This window comes from Mustela putorius, unplaced genomic scaffold (assembly GCF_011764305.1).
Source record: "Mustela putorius furo isolate JIRA1106 unplaced genomic scaffold, ASM1176430v1.1 tig00003858_pilon_pilon_pilon, whole genome shotgun sequence".
NCBI lineage: Eukaryota > Metazoa > Chordata > Mammalia > Carnivora > Mustelidae > Mustela > Mustela putorius.
Window position 1 is genome coordinate 17666089 of NW_025422010.1, and position 17599 is coordinate 17683687.

The 17599-nt window shown below is 38.1% G+C and overlaps 1 protein-coding gene across 1 annotated transcript in view; it reads left to right on the forward strand.

Moving 5' to 3' along the window:
- The first annotated feature begins 371 nt into the window (after positions 1-371).
- Positions 372-17599, forward strand: part of GREB1L (GREB1 like retinoic acid receptor coactivator) — a 267253-nt gene continuing 250025 nt past the window's right edge. The window contains exon 1 of the mRNA XM_004742815.3: positions 372-572. The gene's annotated coding sequence lies outside the window, so the exon portion shown is untranslated. The remainder of the gene's footprint in view (positions 573-17599) is intronic.

Genomic DNA, 17599 nt, shown 5'->3' on the forward strand with positions numbered 1-17599 from the left:
GTCAGCCGCACTCTGGGGGGCAATCCTCCACACCCTCCACACTACCCTCCACACCCCACAGTGGCCACACACATCATTTGGGTCGTAGAGTTTGGAAATGGAGGCGTGAGCACAGGGGACTGAGGAGGGGAAGGGGCGTCGTTGGAAAGGGTGTGTGTGGGGGGGATGTCCTCAAGGAGATCCCCCATCGCGCTCACTGTCCTCAAGGAGGGAAAAGGAGCCCTAAAGGCCACTCGCGGGCGCGAGGGCTGCGGGAGGCCGAGAGGCGGGGCAGGGGGGAGGGGGCGCGGGGGTCCCCGCCGCGGAGATTCTGGGGAAGCGGGAGGGGCAGCACCTGAGGAATCCGCCTCCGGCCGCGGCGGCAGCCGCCTCGCTCCGCCCCGGGGAACTGAGCGCGCGGCAAGCGCGCCTGCCAGAGAGACGCCAGCCACCGGCGGCGCTAGCACCTCGAAGAGGGCGGCCGGAGCGAGCGCAGCGCTGCGCTGGGACCCGGACTGGGGGTGGGGAGACGAGCCCCGGCCGAGGCGAGGGCCACCCCCTGGTTCTCTGCCCTAGCGCCCCGCCAGGGCCAGGTGAGCTGCTGCGGGGACTCCGGGGCGCGGGCGCGGGGAGGCGGGGAGGAGAGGTGGCGAGCCGGACGCGAGCGCACGCCTCTGCCCGGCAGGAGCTGCCCTTTGGCGGGCTGTGGACACCCTGCCTGCGCGGGGAAGCGCTGCAGCTGACTTTTTCTGGAGGACTGGGAAGGCGGAGCGGGTGTGTGAGCGCCCCTGTGTTTGCGTGGCGAGGGCAGGCGCCAGTGGCAGCCTCGGATCCAAACCCCTTCTCCCTGCCGCCTTGCGTCAGCCCTCTGAGGGGACCGAGCCCGTGCGGTCCGCGCCCGGAGGCCAGAGGCCTGTCACCGCGGGCTCTTCTCGCCGCCTTTGTGGCGGGAGCGAGGAAGCCCGAGCGTGGGATGGGAGAGGCTCCGGCACGGCGGGGAGCGCCGAGGTGGAGGCGGCGGGGGGCGCGCCGTGGTCCTGTTTCCCCGAGCCTAAGGGGCTTGTGAGGGGATCGCCCGGCGGGTGGAGGGCAGGCAGGAGGCGCGGAGGTGACGGGGGTTGGGGGAAAGGATGAAGAGAGCTCAGCTTGGGAAAGTTGAGAGCGTCCAGCGGTGGCTGGGCGGTCGCTCAGTGTCCATGGGTTTCTTTTCTCCACATCCAATGTCACTTCGTCACCAGCGCGCGCGCGTCTCCAGCCATCATTTCCATTTTTCTGTGAGTGGTGGAGGACCACTCTTAATCTGAATGAGACACAAAGGGTTGTGTTGACAGCTGATCCTGACGCAAATAGACAGCGAGGTGAGGTATGTGCTCTGGCCTGGCAAGGGTGATGATGAGGCAGTTTGTTAAAGTAAATCAATTCCCTTAGTCCCTCTTCCGAGCTCTCCATTAAAATAAATTATCTGTATAGATTCAGTTCATGGGGCTTCTCCGTTAAATCAAGCCCAAGGAAGGTCCAGAACGATTCATCTGCCTCCAACTGAGGTGGACGGATCCTGGAGAAACTCATTCAGTCATACTCCTTTCCTGTATGAACGTGACTGTCACAAGGTCCTTATCCACCCTACCCTAAGTTCTCCGTCTCCAGTTCAAAAGACAGACACCAAAATTTCATTTCTATTTTTACAACTTTAGAGCCCCCCCGCCCCGAAATCCCACTTAAATCTCATGTTAAAACCTAGCTATTTGAATGGGGAAGAGGTTTTCTGTAAAAAAATTTTAAATTAAATGACCCCTTAAAAACCTCTCATCCCTCCGAACATTTTCTTATACTTTAGATCCTGGAATTCTGCTTTGAGTTTTGTGACTGTGTTCTTTTTCTTTCTGAAAATTTCTATGTGTTTTTACAAGTTGCAATACTGGAAAGTTTTTAAAAGAGAAAAAAACGTTGAAATAGTTGTTTCATTGGAAATGTTTATGATAGAATTATATGAATATAGGCATGTTTAAAGGGACATTTAATTTTTTTTAAAGAAATAAGTATTTATTTATTTATTTGTTTATTTATTTATTTATGAGAGACAGAAAGAGAGAAAGAGAGAGAGGCAGAGGGAGAAGCAGGCTGCCTGAGGAGCAGGGAGCCCAATATGGGACTCTATCCCAGGACCCTGGGATCATGACCTGAGCTGAAGGTAGATGTTTAACCATTTAACCGACTGAGCCACCCAGGTGCCGTAAAGGACATTTTAAATTAATATTGAAAAGTAATGTGCATAGGGTTAAGAGTTTCACAGTGTAAAGTAAGTTTTCCCTTTCCCACTCCATAGCCCCAATGCCCTCCTTCCCAGAGGCAATTCTTGTATATTCTTCCATACATCTTCTATTTAAATGGAATTAATTATGAAAATAAAGGATGAAAGGAATGGAGTATAAGACTGAACTACATATCAATGGTGATGACTATGTGATACCCATTCATGATGACTTCAGAACCTCTTATTTGGCCTAAGGCACTTATTGCAGGAGAAGATCAGTTAGAATGCTAAAAATCTTGAAACAAATATACTGTGGAAAGCAGAACTGTTAAAGGATGATCTCTGCCTCTGCCCCCACCATCACTAGTTTCTCTACACTGTTTTTTTTTTTTTTTAAGATTTTATTTTTTATTTGACAGACAGAGATCACAAGTAGGCAGAGAGGCAGGCGGGGTTTGGGGATTAGGAAGCAGGCTCCCTGCTGAGCAGAGAGCCCAATGGGATGGGATGGCATGGTGGGGCTCCACCCCAGGACCCTGGGACCATGACCTGAGCCGAAGGCAGAGGCTTTAACCCACTGAGCCACCCAGGTGCCCCTCTCCACTGTTTTTAATAGCCATTAAAAAAAATTTTTTTTCCCCTCCATTTTGGAGCTCTTTATGAAGTAAAGGACGAGCACTGTAACTAACTATGTCCAGGGAAGTATATTATCAGAATACATTGAAAAGACATATGTAAACACTCCCATTGACATAAGATAATACAGAAATTTAGTGGTAAGGGAGAAATATGAAAACCAAGTTTAAGATATTTGAGCACATCTAGTTCCAGGCTTGTACTTATAAACTAGCTAAATGAAGTAACTTTCTTAGAAATGCTTTTTCCCCCCTCAGTTAAATAAACAAACTGAACTACTTGGTTTCTAAGGGTCCTTTTAAATCTAAAATTTTATTATTAAAATAGCACTTCTGTAGATGTTCTATGATTGACTAAGGATAACCAGTTGGACCTGTGTGTACTAGAGAGTAGAGTGACAAAAAATTTCCCGATTTGTAGATTCATAACAAGGAAATTAGAGGGGTTTAAACTACATTCCTGTTCTTATAAGATTGATATCATTGAAAAACAGCTACTTCACTTTCCCACAAAATGTCTGTTTATGTTATTGATAGAGACCAAACCCTAAGCTGAATGGGCCTCTCTCTGTGTATCACCTTGTATGGCTAAGGAGAGAGAATTTTCTTTATAGTTCATGTTGCAGATTTTTAGGGAAATTACTCTTACCAAACTCTTACTTTTCTTTTTGGTAATCTTAATTTTTTTCTTTTCACTTGTGTACTTCAAAAGAAGTTGACATAATTTACTTAGTAATTCTCACAAGCATTTAGAATGTGAATATCCCTACAGCTGGTTTATTTACTTTGTAAGTATTCACTTAGAGATCATGTTCTTAGTAGGAAACTTTTCTGATCTCTAAAACACCTGCAAACTCTGGGTTGATGATCCCTGGATCGGTTCAGGGAGCTGAGGAGTGATTGCAATGTTATGAAAATAAAAAAGAATTAGTCGCTTTTGGTCACTGTATATGATCTCAATTAAGTTTTTTTGAAAGTACCCTGTTATAAGTCAGAGAAAGACAAATACCATGATTTCTCTCTTATGTGGAATTTAAGAAACAAAACAGATGAACATATGGGGGAGGAGAGGGAAACAAACCATAATAGACTTAAAGATAGAGAACGAACTGAGGGTTGTTGAAGGGAGGCAGGTGGGGGATGGGCTAGATGGGTGGATACTTGTTATGATGAGCATTGGGTGTTGTATGTAAGTAATGAATTGCTGAATTTTACTCCTGAAGCCAATATTGCATTGTTTGTTAACTAACTAGAATTTAAATAAAAATTTGAAAAGAAAAAATATATATATACTGTAAATGGTTATTGCAAAAATCATTGATGTTAAGAAGTCACATACTTTAGAGCTTCAGAATCGCCAATAAGGAATATTGTGTAATTACTTTGAATAAGTCTTTAATATGAATAAATTATTAGTGAAGTTTTAGGAATGTTTGACTGGGATGATAAGAATATAAACTAGGAGAATGAGTTTGTAAGGTAAGGTGCTTAGAGTAATCTTGATTGACAAGACTGACAAAAGTAAAAGAAAATTAAGTTCTAGCAGAAAGTTCTAAAATAGTAGTAGTTTTTATTTCTTCCAGCTCCATTCTCAGTCTTGCCATATGAATATATTTTTTTATAAATGTCTTATCATATTACAGATACATTTCTGTCCTGATTTTTTGTCAACATTTTTAATAATTTACTCCCTATTATTCGTAGTAATTTTATAATAGTTTATCCAGTTAATGTACCATAATTTACTTAGCCCTTCCTCTACTTGGGAATTTTTCAGTGTTTAAAAATAATATGATGGGGCACCTGGATGGCTCAGTGGGTTAAAGCCTCTGCCTTCAGCTCAGGTCATGATCTCAGCGTCCTGGGATGGAGCCCCGCATTGGGCTCTCTGCTCTGTGGGGAGTCTGCTTCCTCCTCTCTACCTGCTTGTGATCTCTGTCTGTCAAATAAATAAATAAAATCTTAAAAAAATATATGATGACTGTCCGCATGAATGTACTTTTCTTCTCCTTCCTTCTTTCCTTCCTTCCTTCCTTTGGACAATTTCTTCAGAGAGGCAGTATGGTATAATTGTAAATGGGTGGACTCTAAAATTAAAGATTCAGAGTTCAGAAACTCACTCCATCACTTACTGGCAAAATAATTTATAATTTTTCTTCTCAGAACTTTTGCTTCTTGACTTATAAAATGTGTATACTAATAGTTCTCTACAAGGCTAAGATAGAAAGCAATAACATGATAAAAACACAAGTAAATGTTAGCTCTTATTTTTAATAGAACATTTCCAGATTCCTGGTAAGTTCCAAGTTACTTTCCAAAAGGATTATACAGTTTATACTGCCATTAACAATCTATGTGCATGCTTATGTCGTTTTAAAACATTTATGTTATTGTGACTAATTTGATCAATGTAAAATTGTATCCCTTTGTTTGATTTGTATTTCTTTGGTCTTGTGCAAAGTGAGAGGTTTTTTTTTCAGCAGTATTGCTACATTTTTCTAAATGGAGTGGTAGACATTTCACCGCCTCAGTCATTTTGAGTTGTACTATGAGGTGGGCATATAGAACAGGTCAGTTACACTGCTAGTGAAGACTGAATCAAATGTTCCAATAGTTTCTTTCAAATTAATTGTAGTTTTGTTTGTTTGTTTGTTTTGTTTTCTATTTTCAGTCTACGGTAACTGTTATTAGTTATTATTATTTTAAATCTTAGGAAAGTAGCTGCTGAAGTTAATAATGTATCAGTTCTACCTAAGTGAAAATGTAGTCTTCTCTTTTTTCCCCTATAGGGGCTGATTTATAATTAGCATTATTGTGATCACAATTTGGTGAATTTTTACTAGGAATGCTTTTCAAAACTTGAGGGGAAAGCCAGAGAGAAGGTTTCATGAGCCCTAATCGTGGTATCTTTTGGCTACAAATGGATAATGAAGTTATTCCCTCTGACTTGAGTTCTTATATAGTCAAGGTAATTTAGACTACACAAAAGCATGCCCTTGTAAGTTCTGGAGTTCCAGCAGCCCTGATATTTCTGGCAAACACACACCCAATGTGGATAACAGCAGCTCTTTGTGCTGCTGAGCCCCAGGAGGGCTCCCTATTGTGTACTCTTCCTTCCCTCCCATTCTTGACTGACTGGTGATAGCAACTCCTCCAAGTCCAGATGTGAAGCTCCCACAGGGACTCCTCTCTTCTACCCAACTCTGTATTTACCACTATTACCTACCCCTTTAGCATATTTGCTTTTGCTCTATGATGTGGAGATTCAGTATCTTTTCAAGGTTGTGGTTTCAGATTTTATTTTTTAAATTTTCTATGCTTTATGAGTGTTTTCAACCATCCATAGGGTAGAGACTATGGGCATGATTAACATAGATTAACATATAATCAGCATTTGATACTTGTTTGTTGCTGTGAACCATATCTTATATGGTCTTTCCTCTTCCTGGGCATGATTCTATTTTTATGGTGCCAGTTGTGTCCTGGATTGCTACATTTGCCTATATTACCCAGTTTGGGAATTAGGAAACCTGCTTGTGCTAGCTCTTTTAATTTCTTATGTATTTGGGTAAATTCTTAACTCCTGTGCCTTATTTTTCTTATATAAAATGGAACCATTATTTACTGCTCTAATTATCAACTTTCTGCACAGGATTGTTATAAATATAAAAAGAAATAATAAATGTGGACATGTTTTGGGAAGAAAGGATATACAAATTCATTAACAAAAAAAGAATATTACACATTATCAAGATGCTTCAGGAGTGTCCGTACCTTTGAGAAAACTTCACCTCAATGTAGAACTGCACTTGGAGCTTGAAGTTAGATGAAAATTCTTGGGGCCCAACCCAAACTATTGAGTCAGAAACTCTGGGGACAGGGCCAACTGATCTGTATTTTAAGAACCATTCTGGTGCTGAACCACTGCTTTAGGGAGTAGGAAATGTCAACAACCACTAGAAAAATATTTTTCTGTTAAATATTAGTTATAAAATAACCTAGAAATTTCATAACATCACTTTAGCATGCCAAGTATGAAATGAAATTTAGTCATTATTATTAGCTGCTGTTTGCCTTTTAATCACTCAGAATTTAACTCAGAATAGTTGTAAACTCAGGTGCCTGTAAAGGTCAAGTAGGTAATCTGAGTGAGTGAAGCAAACACCTGTAAAATCATATGGGCTAACAGGTTCTGGTGGACAAGGAAGTCTGAAAGCAGTAGATTTCTAAGACTTTTTACTGATTTTTTTGTCCCATGGGACTGTGTGTCACTGTTGCCAGATGATTTCATTTTTCAAATGGAGCTGAAAATTCATATTTTAAAATGAATTTAAATATTGCCAAGAAATTGTAAGAAAACAGAGGCCCAACAAAACAAATTTGGAAAGCAAGATAATTTCCAACCTCTCAGTTAATTAACATGGGTGAAAATATTTGCATTGGAATGAGTATGATGACAGAAGAAACATCTCTATTCAACATTATTAGTAAAGAAATACTTATGAAAACCACACACTTTTAAACTTTCAGATTATGAAGATTCAATAGATAAACAAAATCTAGTGTTGGCATTGGGGTAAAGAATGGTCACTGTTACACAGTAAGTATACTTATAGCTTTTCTGGAGAGCAATTTGGCATCATGGATAAGACCTAAATGTCTCTTTTTACCCTGTCCAATATGGTTGTGCCTTGCCACATGTGGCTATTTAAGCTTAAATTAGTATTATATAAAACTAAAGATTCAGTTTCTCAATTGTGCCAATCATATTTCAAGTGCTTAATAGCTGCATGTGGCTAGTGGTTACCACATTGGACTGTGAAGATATAGATGTCCATCGCTGGAGGATGTTCTATTGGACAATGTTGGTTCAAACTCTTTGTCTCAAATTTCCCTCCTAGGAATTTGCTAGAAAGAAATAATTAGACAAATGAGCCAAGGAATATGACAAAAATATCACCAGAATCATTATTTATAGAGCAAAAAAATTAGACACAAACTAAACCTCATGTTTTTATTAAAAATCAAGTTGCAATAAATATCCATGATATATAGATAAATAAAAATATTTTTATCGTAGAATCATTTCATTTATTTGGGTAGATAGCTTAAGCACACAGAGATTAGAGGAACGACTTTTCTCTTCTGACATGCATGAGTAGAATGAAGCTTTCCCTCTTCTAGCTTGCAGCTCTTCTTATACTTAGAACAGGCTGGATTTCACTAAAACTTGGGCAGAGGCACTTGGTAACTACTCTAGGCTCTATCAGTATCACGTGGGTTCCTCTTAGAAATTCAGAATCTCAGGCCTCCCTCCAAACCTATTGAATCATCAGAGTCTCTGGCAGGGCCCAGGAATCTCTATTAACAAGTCCACCTTCTGTCTGTATTTGCCTTCTATTGCTGAATGCTTCAGGCTTCATTTGTTTTGTCTTGGGCAAATGAAACCTCGTTGAACTCTGTTCAGGTGCCATTCTAGATACTGAGGATACCACACAGTGATGAAAACTAACAAATTCTCCTGCTCTTTTGGGAATCAAACAATAAGCGAGAGAAAATGAGCAAACCGTTGTATTTTAGATCGCAAGAAGTGCTAGAGAGGAAGATGAAGCAGCAAAGGGAATTAGAAGGTGAGATAGGAGCTGTGATTCTCTGTAAGGTACAACTGAGAGGTGACACCTGCGTGAGTCCTGAAGTCTGTGTGAATCATTGGAAAGTTGAGAGGAAGAGTCTTCTCACCTGTTGTGGCAAGGAGGCCACAGCCACTGAAGGGGAGAGGCAAGCGAGGGAGGGAGTGGGGGATTAGGTCAGAGAGGTAGTCTAGATCTTCTGACTTCAGAATTCTTTGTTCTCTCTAGTGTACCACACTTCTCAAATTCTTTGGTTAATCAGTTTGTAAAGAGATCAGACATCCTTAAATTCGCTGTTCTTCAGTGCGATTTGTCAACACCTGCCTTACTTGCCCGGGGTGCTTGTTAAATGAGGATTATTGGTCTCTTAACCTACTGAATGAGAGTTTCTGGGGTGGGACCCTGGATTGTGCATTTTAACAATCTTCCCACGTGGTTTTAGGGACGTAAGAATCTTAGAAACACTTCTCACAATTATCATCCTGTGCATTCAGTTTTTATAGAGGAGGAATGCCTAAAATTGTCACCACTGTAGAGGTCATGAGCAGAAGATGTAATTGGTGTAATGTCTCATTTATTTCTTATTTTTAAACCAATTAAACCAATACCACTTACAGTAAGTTTATGTCTATATCTCTACTGGAATATTCAGGGAACTTGGAGACCATTACTCTCATTCTTACCCACCATAGAGGGTGGGTGAATCTTTTCACTTCAGAATTGTATCGCCCCCTCATCCCATCTGTTCTGTTTTTTGTTCAAAAGGGTCAATTCAAATGAATTTGATTTTTTCATCCTGTCTGTTCTCTATCTCTCTTTTTCCCTCTCTCTCTTTCTTACCTCTTGTTTTTCCTCCCTTCTTAAAATCTAACCACCCTGAATTAAATACCATTAATGTTTTGGTGGTAATTCTTTTACGCACTTATTCAGTATATTTATATATATTCTCCAAAACAAATAATTTTACATCATGGGGTCATATTCTGTTTTTCAAAAAGCTATAGTCACATCTTTTAAAAAATTCAGGGCGCCTAAATTCCCTCTTTTCCCTCCCCTTTAGCCAAACAGTGTGGCAAATCTGCTCTTTCTTTTGTTAAAACTTTTTCCACGATCATGTAACCTTATATTGTATGTTTTGAGCATCTTATATATGCTGCCATACTTTATATATGTAATCTATCATTGCATACATATTAAAAATCATGTTTCTTTTCTTTTTTTAAAAAAAGATTTTATTTATTTATTTGACAGAGAGAGATCACAAGTAGGCAGAGAGGCAGGCAGAGAGAGAGAGAGGAGGAAGCAGGCTCCCTGCTGAGCAGAAAGCCTGATGTGGGGCTCGATCCCAGGATCCTGGGATCATGACCTGAGCTGAAGGCAGAGGCTTTAACCTGCTGAGCCACCCAGGTGCCCCTCATGTTTCTTTTTTTACTTAATAAAACACAGGGATATATTTCTAAGTCAACTGGCATAGCTTTTATTTATTCTTTTAATGACTACATGATATTCTGTAGTATATATATATATTTTCCACAGTTAAACACCCATTACTTTATTGAAGGGCATTTATTTTAACTAAACAGAAGACTCAGGTTCTTTAGGTCGTTCTCTGCCATGCTCAGCCTGATGGCATTTGTCTTCCATCTTGTCTCTTCATTACCCCAAGGTTTCAGTGGCACACCCAAACCTCACACAGTTTTAACTAGAGTCTGTAAAATGTTCTTTTACTTCAGGCTAAACTCTTTTTGAAAGAGTTTACCCACATACATAGATGTCCCAAATTGCATTGGCCAGAATTTACTACATGCTCATGTGTAAACCAGTCACTGATAAGGAAAAGGGAAATACCATGACTGGTACAGAATAACCAAGATTCACCCCAGAGCCTGGGGAAAGGTCCACTCTCTTAAGTAACCATGTAAAACCTCTGGGGTTGTTCATATTGAAGATTAGGAATGGCTCAATTAGGCAACTAGCAATATGTACCATGAAATCCAATTTCCTTTAAGGTTCTTCATAATCTGACCTCATGATAATATAATATAAAACCTCTGTTTTAGACAAGCCAATCGATTGTCTCCCCTGCTTATATATCCTACTCATGTACATTCCTATCTATGGCTTGGCTCATGTTTCTCTTAAAAATCTCTTCTAGGGCACCTGGGTGGCTCAGATGGTTAAGCCTCTGCCTTTGGCTCAGGTCATGATCCCAGGGTTCTGGGATCGAGTTCTGCATTGGGTTCCCTGCTCAACGGGGAGCCTGCTTCTCCCTCTCTCTCTGCTGGTTCCCCCTGCTTGTGCACTCTCTCTCTCTCACTGTCAAATAAATAAATAAATAAATAATAAAATCTTAAAAAAAAAAATCTCTTCTAGTTCTCCAGAGCTGGCTGTGGCTATTTAAATTAAAATTAAAGTTAAATAAAATAAAAAGTTTAGTTTCTCAGACACACTAATCACATTTCAAGAGCTTAATGGCCACATGTGGATAGTAGCTACTATTTTGGACAACACAGATGTTGAATAATTCTGTTGTTGCCAGAAGTTCTGTTGGACAGCACTGCTTTAGAGATTCTTGCAAATCATACCTATTATTTAACACAGAGTTTGCCAAACTATGGCCACCTATATGAGAATCAAGTGGAGATGCTGTTTAAATGCAGATTTTAAGCCTTAGGGGTAGGTCCCAGGCCACTTCCATGCCCAGGAATGCTGAAGAACCACAGCCTTGAGGTCTAAACTTTATTTTATTTCTTTTATGGAGATATACTAAATATGGGAATTTTCATTTTCTTCTACCCTAAACTTCAATAACATTCATAATTTATATATCACAGTTTTGGAATTACTATAGATATTTATACTTAATATATAACATATGTAGAATATAGTATATACATACATATATAATTACTATAGATATTTATATTCTCTAATTATTTCAGAAAGCATTTTTTCTGATAATTAGAGGATAGGTCCCTTTAGAGAAGGTACTATGGCTTTTTATAGTCTGTATTTTCCAAAATGACTAATATAGTGTTGGATACATGGTAAACACAAAGTATTCACTGATTAATTACACTCTACAGAACTGACAGTCTACATTCTATATGTAACTGGTAATTCTTTGAAAGATCATAACAGTGTCTGGCATATTGGAGATGAAAGATAAATGATGGTAAGAATGTTTCCATAATATTCTTCCTCAATTTCACTTGTTGGGAATACACCTGAAAATTCAGCATGGATTTCTGACACATGTTATAGAAAGATATTCCTTATAAAGTTTAGATCTGCAGGATTTTTGTAAATAGTTACTTTGAAAAGTGCTCTGATCCCTTGGTTCTCTAGTGAAACATCAATTAATCAAACCTCTGGAGCCATGGTTGGCTCCAACAACAGGTAGTTGTTCTACTCTGATGATGTAGTAATCACTTCAAAATTGTTGGAGCAGGAGGTTAAGGTCTCAGCACATTAAAGAATGACTAGACCTATAACTTCACAAGTTGGGGCACACTGAAAGATCAAGGTAGACCAGTAATATTACTACTAGAATAGTAAGAGAGCAGCAGCATTTCACTTTTTTTTTTTTTTTTTACAGATCACAAGTAGGCAGAGAGGCAGGCAAAGAGAGAGGGGGGAAGCAGGCAGGGAGCAGAGAGCCCAATGTGGGGCTCGATCCTAGGACCCTGGGATCGTGACCTGAGCTGAAGGCAGAGGCTTTAACCCACTGAGCCACCCAGGCATCCCAGCATTTCACTTTTAAGACTAATATAGGGAATGTTTCTTTTACATTCTCTTGTACATAATTTTACTGGTTGTATTATTCCATGGGTTGATACCAAAACAAACAACTACATTTTCTGATAGGCTCATCACCTTAAAATGGAAAACTAATCTAGTTTCTAATTTAAGAAGTAAAATTTCAGGGTGTTTGAGTGGCTCAGTCAGTTAAGCTCTGACTTTGGCTCAGGTCATGATCTCAGGGTCCTAGGATTGAGCCCCATGTCTGTTGGGCTCCTTGCATAGCAGGGAGCCAGCTTCTCCCACTTCTTTTCCCTCTGCCCCTTCCCCTGTTTGTGCTCTCTCTCTTAAATAAATAAATAATGTTAAAAAAAAAAAAAAGAAATAAAATCTCTACCAAAAATAACAATTTTCCTCTTAAACTCTTTTTTTTTAAAAAATATTTTATTTATTTATTTGACAGACAGAGATCACAAGTGGCAGAGAGGCAGGCAGAGAGAGAGAGGAGGAAGCAGGCTCCCCACTGAGCAGAGCCCCCAATGTGGGGCTCCATCACAGGACCCTGGAATCATGACCTGAGCCGAAGGCAGAGGCTTTAACCCACTGAACCACCCAGGCGTCCCTCCTCTTAAACTCTTGATATATTTTGACTCTAAGACAGTTGATTGATAATTTGATTCCAAAAGTCAGATTTCCGAGATAATCGATCAACTCACTAAGCATGATTCCTGATATAAAATAGACCCTCAGGAAACATTAGGCTTTTTTCCTCATCAGACTTGCTGAATTGCAATCCTCTGACTTCATCAGAGAGTACCAATTTGTATTAAATGTTTTGCCTCTTTAATATTCCCAAGTTCTTTATTTTCTAGAAAAGTTGGACCATGTAAATACCAACTTTTCTCCCCCATAGTCATATAAATGGAATGATTACTATGAGGTGTGATAGTTTCATAGTATTCTTGGTCAAAAGATATAAGAAGTTGTTTGATATGGACAGGTATTAAAGGGACCAAGTTGGAGTCTGGAAGCATAGTGTCTGGGTCATGGTATTTCAGATATTCTAACTGTTTGAGGTTTTTCTGCCATCATAAAGCCTCATGAGTCAGTGGTATGCCTTATCTCAGCCTCTCCCTCCAGAGCAGTAACTGTGACTGAACAGGGTAATACATGGTGTGGTTGCATAGCTGGCATTTCAGAGAGTGTGTATATATGTCAGAGAATGTCTGCATGTACAAAACATAACCTTTAATTAAAAAAAAACCATAAAGGTCTTTAAGACCCATATATTATTCTCTTCTTAGTCCTTTCCTACTATTTAATCACTGAATTTATAGCAGAAATGAAGAATTTAGCCCCCAAATTTAATAAAAATTAATGTATACTACTTCAGGCATTGTGCACATATCATTTCTAATCCTCACAACAGTCTTGTAAAGTAGGCATCGTGATTCTTATTTTTACAGCTAAGAAAACTCAGCCTTTCTCAGCTAAGGAGGTTCAGAAAGGTTTAAGTAAATTTCACAAGAGCCTATAGGTAGTAGGTGGAAAAGTCAGAATTCCAACCTAGGGCTGGCTGGTTTCCTAGTCTTTGTTCTTTCCTTGCAAATCATATTCTTGGTTACATGTCTCATTACTCAACTAGACGATTGTAAGTTCTGGATGTCAGGAATTGTATCTCGTGTTTTGTATTATCCAGAAAGGTAGCTTTTGGCAAATGTTGCTCCTCTTGTTGAAGATAGTGTAAATAGGTGCTAATGAACATATTAACTCTTTCAGAACACCAGAGGATCAGCTAACACCTTATTTTGGAGAAACAGACTGTACCAAGGCTATTGCCTGGTTAGTAAGGAATGTAGTTGGGGTCAAATCTTGGATGTACTTACCAAATGTGAATAAACACTCCATGAGTACAAGTACTTTGTCCCTTTTGCTCACTACTCTGTCTCTATACCTAAAATCATCATGTATTTGTTCCTTAATGAATATTTGGTAACGAATAACTAAAGGGCTTCTGTAGGGCCATGTTCCCTTTTTTCCATGGCTGTGGAATCCATCTTTAACGTGGGCCAAACTTCTTTCATTAAGGCACAGACTCCAAGGGAGCTGGGAGGAGGGGTGGTAGATGGAATAACATAAGCTTACTACCTCAACCGGAAATACTGAAATGAGGACCATGCCCCATGGAAGCTAGGTCAGTAGCATTATCTTTTGAATGAAGAATGCTAACAAGGAAAGATAAATCCAAAACAGTTCTGTTGCAGAGGTGAATAGAGATGCATTTCATTTTCTCTTCTTTCTGAATTTTACAAAATGATGATGTCTTTGTATTCCTCCATATGTGATCAGTTCATCATCAAATTTACGTCTTTCCAAGTTAACCTTCATATTTTAGGGGATACAGGCTTCACATTTGTCAATAAATATTCTAGTTAATAAAAAGTCATTGGAAGTCAGGACTCCTGGGTGGTGCAATCTGTAGAACATCTGGCTCTCGGTTTTGGCTCTGGGTGTGAGATGGAAGAACTCAGCTCAGAGTCTGCTGGAGACTCTCTCTCTCCATCTCCTCCTGTGCATACCCCCCTGCCTCCACACTCTTTCCTCCTCCCTAAAATAAATAAATAGATCTTTAAAAAATAATCATTCATTTTCAGGATAATAATGCATGATAGAAGAGAGCCATGCAATGGAAATTCTGGAAAAAATGATTTGAAACATGTGACAGACAAATCTCTTATACTGTATAAATGTTACAATTCCTTTTGCTCATTAGATTTCAAATGGATCAGACTTCCAAAATCAAACAGCGGGGGCTTACTTTAGATACTGTTACATTAGAGATTACCAGATATCTGTATGGTGTTTACACTTGGGAAGCTAAAGTTCACGAATTGCAAACAGGCACCATAATTCTATCTTAAAGTTTGTGTTTAACCTTTACTGATTTTTTTTTTAAGGCTTTGAAGTAATAATTGGCAATAGCAATAGTAATATCAAACTTCCTCTCATTTCATTTGCATAAAAAGTACTGCCTCAAATACATTTGTCAGTTCCTTAAAAATAATTTTTCTCTTCATAATTTTCCTACTGAGCAAGATATTTTTATCCAGTGGGAATAATAGAATTTTCTATTGGGCAGGAAATTAAAAATGAAAGTCAACTTAATAAGTTGTGCTTATTATAAGTTGTGCTGTGAAAAAAGAGAAAGGAGAATAAAGAACTATCTCTGACCTTAGAGAAGCCTACAATCTAGTTAAAATGCATTTATGAAGCTTTTGGTTTTGTAGATTCAGATCTAGTTTTGTTTTAACCAAGTTCTTGAAACTGTTACTAATGTAGTAGGTTTATATAACATAATACGTTAGGGTGTATCATTTGTTCTGTTACCAAAATTATAAAAGAATTCAAATGCACTGATATCTAATGGGGATTTAATGTCCACTCATTTTTTTAAACTAGAAGACATTTTTAACTTTGTTCACGAAGCCTTGAATGTAAAATGTGAAGCAGTGCTGTTAATGTTAAAGAAATCATGGTACGAGTCTTAAGCTTGGTAATGGCACTTCATGGACATTAAGGTATCTATAAATAAAACCCAAACTGTGACATATATTTTGTATATATGAGTTTGGTGACTATTCAACTCATATTTTTGTTGTTGTTGTTGCTTATATAGCAGAAACTAATTTTAGTAAATAAGCTCATTTTGAGATGTTATTTTGTGGTAAATTTAAGTTATAAGAAATTATCATTTAGAAAGACAATGAGTAAAAGCTTACTTTGACCTTAGTCTATGTTTAAAGCACATTTACAGTTATATGAGATTACCTACTTAATTGATATATTACTATTCACTAAAGCATATCGATTTTATTCAGAAATAAACATTAAGAGCACAGATCAAAAACATTTTCTTAAAAATGCAATTCACTCTTTGAAATTTGGATTCTCATCCATTTTTCATCAGTGAAAGTATGCACATTCTAATTTGACCCTTGATATATGTTTCTCATTATGTACAGTAATAAAAAAATAATAAGATTAATCAGCACCATATTTACCATAAATATGTTGCCTTTTTACAAATTTTCTTTGACTTGAATGGAATTAAATTTTCTGCCTGATGTTGTGGACCACTAGAGAAAGGAAGATAAATGTTAAGGAAAGAAAAAGATAAAAGAAAATAAAAGACTTAAATGTTAAATGGAACTCACTGCTATTTACAATAATATTTTGGTTTCAAACTCTTGTTATTTTATGTTAGGGCTTATTAAAGAACAAGACCGTAATTTAGTCTGCTAAATTCTAACTCATTACATTAATTTAGTCATTTATTATTGTTACTATAGTGTTTGTTTTTCTCTTATTTAAAGCTGGTTTTCCAGAAACTTACAAGGATGAGAACTCTGTTCTGACTTGACTTTTTTGTTGGTAGAATTAATTCTATTTTGATCTGGTCAGAGATACTTTTCCCTTAACTCTTACATTAAGTTAAAGTGTTAACATATAAATCCTATTGCAATGATATGTAAATAAAGCAGACTTAAAATAGTTGGGTAGTCACAATTTTCTCTCCCTAAGAATTAGAGATTTAAATCTCTGAAAACACTAATGTGTGTGGGATGGTTATGATAGTCCAGCTGCCTTTGTGTGTGTTTCATTTAAATGTAAATTTATCTTAGAGACTCTAAAGATGAGCTCAGAAAGTAGAGAATTTTAATTTGAATAGTCATTTTCTTCTTTTTTTCACAAATAGTGAAGTAAAACCTTATTTTACACTAAAGAAAAAAACTTGTTAAACAAGCCAAAACTCAACTACCTTATTTAAAAGGTTCTTAATGGATTATTAATTTTTTCTCATTAGCAGTTTTTCCAAGATGATAAATTATATTAAAAGAAAATTAGTTTATATGCTGTTAAAACACATATAATAGCAATTCAACAATATCCAGTATGATACTGAATATTACTTTGTAGTACTACATAAACGAAAATAGTAGTATTTTAAAAAGAAATTAGGTTTCTAAAATATATTTTAAATAACTACATCTGAGATATTAAAACAAAAAAACTACTGAACCACGGTGACATGTATCACACATGCACATATCTATATACGATATTTATATTTAGATTATATTTTTAGCCACTACTTAAAATTTAGTATGATACCATAATTATAAATCAACTTTCAGGAACGATTTCTGAGGGACAGTTTTTAAAAAGAAGTTTACACTTTTCACTATTCCCTTTAAGACAGAAGGTCAAGATTCAAAGCTCTAACTTGGCTTCATTTTATGCTCAGTTGTTGACATTGTGTAAGCTAGAATGTTCGCTTAAGGGGGGTTACCTTGTATTGA